Genomic DNA, 7,604 nt, shown 5'->3' on the forward strand with positions numbered 1-7,604 from the left:
ATTATGACCTCCTAAGATAACGAACTAGGCTGTCATGCTATTTAAATTTTTTAATTATCATTTTTTTGTCAATCATGCAGTCAATACCGGATAACTTGACTGACGGTAAACTTATTAATCGTCTTCCAAGTAGCATGTGGGATGGCGTCAGAGGAAAAGTATCTGGAGAGTCTGTAGTCACGTAAGTAACAATATTAACTACGGTGATATGATCTCAGATCTCGGGGTTTCAATCATAACAAACGCCTTTTAACATAATATATATTTAATAACAAAAAGATGATGATAATGGTACAGTGTCATGGAGGAAACTGATTTGAAACTAATGATTTTACATTACTGCGCAGAGCGCCATCTATTGAGCTTTAGAAATTATAATTAATATGGAGAAATAATATTAACACGTGTGTTAATATTATTCCAAAAATTATCTTGCAACCAAAAATCAAATGTTTTTAGAACTAAGAGATTCTCTTTGGCTAGCAGATTTGTCTTTCATAACGGACATAATGGAAAAACAAAATAATTTAAACTTGGAGCTGCAGGGAAAGGACAGACATATAACAAGAATGATAGGGGCTTTAAACTCGTTCAGAGCTAAGCTAGCTTTGTGGATGTCACATTTGAAAATGAAGTCTCTTGTGCATTTTCCAAACATGAAAAAAATGATATGGGAGAGTGAAATTGACTTATCAACATTTGTCATAAACCTCCAATTGCTTCAAGATCAATTTGAAAAGCGCTTTGAACAATTTAATATTATCATCAATCTTTTGATCACCTTTTATGTAAATTCTTTTATCAACCAAATAAACGTAACCGCAATAGCAACATACATTTCAGAATTACTTCAAGTAAGGCGAGAAGAAGTGGAGATAGAAATTTTGGATCTTCAGAATGACATTATCCTCAAAACTATTATATCAGATGAGAAATTCTGGAATATAGTTGACAGAAATAAATTCCAATCTTAAAAAGAGCAGCATATAAAATAAAAACGTTTTTTGGTTCCACATAATTGTGTGAATCATTGCTTTCGACAAAAAATATGGATCCCGACTTACCGATGAACACCTTGACGATTGCTTGTGAGCAAGAATTTCATCATGTTCTCCCAATTATGAAGCGCTGGCCAGTGAAATGCAATGCCAAGGTCGCATTAACTGTATTTTATATATTTTATAAATAATTTTTATACTTCGTTTGTTTTGAAAGCAATTTAGTAATAATTTATTTTACACAAGAATATTAATACTAATTATATTCCTATGTTAAATTAAATTTTAAAATTAAATTTTTTGTGCATTATAAGTAGTGTGTATTACTACCTATGTCTATCAACCATAAATTTATCTTGAAAAAAATAAAGGGTGCCCGCCATTCGACCGATATTCTGGTATTTGCTCTTAGGTACAAAAAGGTTGGGGACCCCTGATCTAGAGTCTCTCATTACAAAAAATGGTCTAAATTCTCCTACTTTACCCTGCAGTCAATATTTTTCAACATTGCAGAAGGAATTTTCACAATTACCCACTATGAACAAAATTTCCAATTTTACCCTGAAGTTAATATTTTTATACATTGCAAAAAATCTCTTAGTGTTACTAAAAAAAAATCAAAATTCCCTAATCTTAACTCGCAGATCAATCTTGCAGAGATAAATATGAGAATTTCTTTTTGTACTTCGCACAGCAGCACGTCATTTAATTTGTTCGGGCATATTGCTATTTTTAATAATCAATATAAAGTTTTTAAAAATTAAAACATTTTCTAAAATAACGGTGATAGCTAGATAAATGCCCTTTAAAATGAAATTCAAATAATTATAAAAAATATTTTATGCATATTAACTTAGTTAAAAATAATTTGCATTTGTTAAGGTTATCAGAAGCTCCTCATTTCTACTCTAACAATCTTTGAAATAAATAACTGCCACTAGAAAAATATCCTTTTTTTTTTCTAAAAAAAAAGGGGGGAAGGGATAGAATCTGTCTCTGTAAAAGGGCTGGCAGGGTGGGCCACCCTTCTTAAAACACTTAGGAAAAACACTGATTTTATTTTTTAATTATTTTTAGTAAANAAAATTTAAAAATTTAACTTTCTTCAATTATTTACTAATTCTGTTAAAATTTATTGACTCAAATATTTAATTTATGGCCGCTCGTTTTCGTTTGTATTACCATTTTTAAAAAGTCATAGTGTGTACTATTTATGTGCTTAGTTACGAACTGCTAATGAATCGGTTAAAAGGTCACCCCGCTTATAAGGTCACTTTTGCGATGTCCCTTAGGGTGACCTTATATCGAGGTCTGACTGTAGATAACTTTTTGGTAATTTTACTATTAAGATGCAATCTAGGTGATTCAAATCAAGATCGAAAAGTGTTTTTTTTTTTTTTTTTTTTTTTTTTTTTTCTTTTTGGAGANTTTTTTTTTTTTTTTTTTTTTTTTTTTTTTTAAATAAAGAAGCCTTTATTTTATTTTTTCCTGTGGATGTGGTATTTTCGACAATCAAAATGTGTGGGAGTTGAGGGGTTACCGCAATTTGGAATATATGATCCCAATGGTATGTTTAGGAAGACTTTTGCATTTTGGCCTTAGTTTTTAAAACTAATTACACGAGTTCAAATTTCCATTAAACTATTTTACTCTAACTTAGCTTCTTGCAATTTGAAATGTTTATTAATTATTTATTATTATTCATTATTGTTCCATTAATGAGCGATCGAATTTTTATTGTAATATACATCTTTTTAAACATTAAAATACCTTTATTCAAATTCTGAAATTGTACCAAATTTGGTTGAATAGTTTTCAATGAATGAAAATATACTGCACTCTCAATTTTGCATTCCTCGGTATAACTATTCAAAAGTTCCAATTTTGGACTTACTTTGAAAGAAATGCTAAGTTTAAGAAAATTTGCATACCTACGATTCAAAATTACATTAATAAAACTATTGACAAAAAAAATTTAAAAAATTTTTTTGCTTGAAATTATCTTCCGGTAATGATTTTATATTTAAAAAAATTTACTGCCATCATCACTGTAGAATTTTCTGCCGAAAGTTCTTCTTACTAACTCAAAAACTTTTCTATGAAACAGTATGAAAGTTTGCATATTTCTGTATAAATGATTAAATAACATTTAGATACGAAAATGTTATTGATGTAATCCTTAGTTTTTTAGTTATTTAATGGCAACCGCAATGTTCTATTTTGATTATCAATATAAAGTAATCTATATTTCACGAATTTTTTGTTAAATTATGACCACCTAGAATAACAATCTAGACGGTCATGCCAAAGCATTCAAAGGGGTCCAGCATTCAAAGGGGATTTAAGGAGTTTTATGTTGTGTGTGGTAACATCAAAAGAAATAATGCTTTAAATAATTTCTTTGAAACTTTCTCTAAATCAAATGACTAAATTTCAGTCGCTATAATAGAATGCACAGTTCAGTGTGGCCGTTCTAACCGGACATTTAAATAGCATTGCATCTATCGAATAGCAAATAGTCTGTCGTTTCAAAGGATGGGTCACTGTAATGCAGGTCATACTAAAGAGCGTACACCGTATAACTAAGAAACTTTATTCCTTTAACATGAGAAATTGTAGCTAAAATTTTGAAATATTGGGTAATGAAATATCAATATTAATTTTTTATTTTATTTATAGGGTTTTTATTATTGTGCCTAATTACTTTTTAGACAACATTGCAAAAAAATTAACGTATCTCGAGTTCGAGAGCAATAAGTATTTTTTTGAGCTTCAGCTTGTGATGTTTAATAGAGGGCAAAGCTCTTACAGTACTTGAAGTCGTAGAAGCGGGGATGTAAGATAAAACATTTTAGACTGTCAAAAGTGCTCTACGAAGATATAGCCGTGCCCAAATTTGATTTAATTTTAAATAAATAAAATAATACTGTTGATATTTTTTTTCTTTTAGAACTTAAAATTTTTCTGTCATGCAGTAGTTCTAAGAATATTTTTGTTTCTCTATAGTGATATTTTATGAGAAAAACAATAAAAGTAAAATAATAATAATAATCTGAGACGAAATTACAGCTTTCCAACTGATAATTTAATTTAATTTAAGGTAAACGTTCAAATTTAAATTTTTCAATCGTATTACTCTAGTTCTGCCTAAATGCAAATTGACATACAGCTGACAAAAAAATCGCTTTCTTCCTCCAGGGAACCTCACATTTCTTGAAAATATTTATAATGAGGTTTTTGATAAACATAAAATTTTGCTAAATTTTGAAGTAAAACTCATTCTTTGGGTATTCCAAAGAGCAAAAGCATTTATGAACATGATTTAAATTTTTGGAAAATTGGAATTTTATTGAGATTCCCTTTATTTTTTCACATTGATTATCTGTTAATTTACCCAGAGCTTTAATTAAAAACATCACAGTCTAAGAGAAACCACTTTCTCTAGAATACGTAGTTCATTATGATAGTAACATTGTGAATTGGAAAATTAAAGGAAATTCCATCAAAAACACTTGAAAGAGTAGGAGAAAAGTTACAAGTTCAACAAACGCAAAACAGCGGCAGCAGATGTTCGATGACTCTGTTTTTCGTTTCAAATACAAACCGTTATCATAGAAAGCAGGGGAAATTTGTGTGTATAGGGATTATGCGGAAAACACGAGGGAATGTCAGGGAACAGGTGGTCACGTGAGCAGCCGGTGGAGAAACGAGACTGGGGTCAGAAATATAACAGATGGGTCACGAGCAAGGCTTTACCATTAAATAAAAAATAGGCGTGGAATACCTGTTGGGGCCATCTAAAAATACAAAAAGGTCACTTTTCTTTATCCGAAAAAGCTCGATTTTTACTGGTGGAAGTCTGGCGTGCAATTAAGTTGCATCAAACTATTTCGAAAATTGTAAATTAGTTATTTTTATTTACTTTATTTTAACAGACTTTTATTTACTAACACACTCACAGAATCAGAAGTATATGTTGTAAAAAATGTATGCTTAAAATCAGTGGTTCCCAAACTTTATCTTTTTACGAATCCCTTCTATAATATGAATGAAAATGGTTGAACCATTTTGCAGTCAGTAAAAAATAAGGAAACAATGAATTTGATAGAATATTTGCTTTTTGAGACGTACAATAATGAACAAGATACGAAAACATAAGACATGAAACATAAAAGTAGATGACAAGTAGGAGAAAAAGACAGTTATAAGACAAAAACTAAAACATAATCGTAAAGCATCTTAGTACGAAATTTACAAAATAAAAATAACAACAAACGAAAGAACATGAAATTAATTCAATAAACCAACTGCTTCCTAATTTAATGTACGTTTGATTTGAAAAGACTTCTGATTATGTATGAGTGCCTATTTGGTAGAACAAAGAAATAGTTCTATGTCTGAATAGTTTGTGATGGATCAGATTTTGCTGTTATCTTATCAGGCAAGTTTAGGAATACGTCCAAAATCCTTCCTCACTTTTCTTGACTAACTCTGGGCAAGAAGTCAATTAAAGAGAGCTCTTTGAAGAAGACTGTTATAGGATAATTCATTTTCTTTTTTCCCAATAAAATTAGAAGGGACTCCAAACCTAACTTTAAAAGAAACCTATTATAAAAAAGTTTAATAGTGATGCGTTGCTTATAATAAAAAAGTAGTCATCAAAAAGAAATTGTTTTTTCAGATGTGCGCATAGATATTCATTTTGATGTTTTCCTCCAGCCTATTTGATTTTTTAGATAAAAATAGTAGTAATAATAAAATTGAAGGAGCCAAAATATTCCTACCTATTCCTTTGCAGGATCCGAAAGTTATACATCTTAGCATTGCTTCATGTCATGCACATAAAAATTGCTAAATTTTGCGCTTTGTAATGGAAGATTTAAATCAAAAGATGTCGAATAAGCACAAAAAAAAATAATAATAATAATTCAATCAAAAAATATAAGCGTATAAAAGAGTCAATGAAATGCATGATCGAGAAGAATTATTGTAATTTATGTAACAATAATGAATTCTCATAAAAATTTCCAGTTCTAAAGTGCAATTAATATTTGTATGTGATTTTATGATTAAATTTTTTCTCATGTTAGCCATTTAAAACTATGAACCGCCGGTTGAGAAACATTGTTGCAAATCGTCCATTCATTGAAGATTACCCGATTATTTGTTAAAGAACGTATATGATTTAAATTGTGTAGTTTTATAATTAAAGCAGAGATTTACTATTTACGACGAAGAAAAATATAATATCACTAACTCCTTATTACATTATTGCGTTTGTCACGGAACAAAAAATCATTATAAATTAACGATAGCACTAGTAATTTATGCAAATGAAGAGTGCACAGAGAGCAAAATAAAAAACTGAATACCCTGAATAACTTTTGATCTAACAATCGGATTTTCACGAAGCAAAAATCAAACGTAATGGTTCGAAAGTCTCAACTTATATTCTAACAGTGCAGACGATATTTTAAGTTAGGAAATCAGACATACATTAAAATAGAAAAACTGAATAACTTTTGATCTAACGACCGGATTTTCACGAAGCAAAAATCAAACGTAATGGTTCGAAAGTCTCAACTTATATTCTAACAGTGCAGACGATATTTTAAGTTAGGAAATCGGACATAGATTTTCTTTTAATAAACATACCATTTTTTCGGTAAATTCGGGTTTTCGACCCTCCAAATATAGGAAGTATCCGCAATCTAGGTGGCAATAGTTTGATTAGGTGAGCGATCTAAAGTTTCGACCCCTTAATACTAATCTTACTTTTTACGTATTTCGCCAGATCTCGCGAACTTTAAAAGCAAATCGAAAAACATTTGTACACAATTATAACATTCGTTTATCTACGACGATTTTTTTAACAATTATTTTATTTAATAATAATCGAAAAAAATTGAATTATAGGGTATACAAATTATTACACCATTGGCGATCGAAATGGGCTACAGGTGACATAGAGCAAAACTCTCTACCTTTTGCGATACTTCGAATGCTATCCCCATTAGCGTGTGGAGAGTCATAGGAGAAGGAAGTGTGTTAGTTTCTGTCTTGATTTTCAATTGATTAAAAATAAAATTTAAGTTTCGAAACTATATGGAAATTAAAATTACATTGAACATAGTTCTAAAAGAAAGCATCGGGGGAATTTTAAAACATGTTTTTGACATTTAAATATGAAAAATATTAAGAAAGGGCAAAATATCATAGTACATTCCTATACAACTGAAAAGAGGAGATGGTCAAGACATGGAACCGGTCTTCTCCCCAGATGACCAACTACAAAATTTGGACGAAACCGGTCAAATAGCTAAGTGAAATCAAATTTTAAATATACGAAATTTGATGACTCGGAAACTATTTGATTTACATGAAATTATCTTTGAATAAACGAATTTTATAATTCTATTCGCTTCAAAAATTCTCGTGACACTGTAAAACACGCAAAAGGGGTCCAAACTTTTGACCGCTTTCCTGTCCAAACTATTGTAACCATATTTTAAAGGTCAGCAATCCGAATCCGTCGCAAAAAGAGGTATAAATTCATGGAAAGAACATTTTTGTGCCTTATTTTCGTAATTTAATATAGCGTTAGCA

The sequence above is a fragment of the Parasteatoda tepidariorum genome, chromosome 1 (assembly GCF_043381705.1).
Source record: "Parasteatoda tepidariorum isolate YZ-2023 chromosome 1, CAS_Ptep_4.0, whole genome shotgun sequence".
Classification (NCBI taxonomy): domain Eukaryota; kingdom Metazoa; phylum Arthropoda; class Arachnida; order Araneae; family Theridiidae; genus Parasteatoda; species Parasteatoda tepidariorum.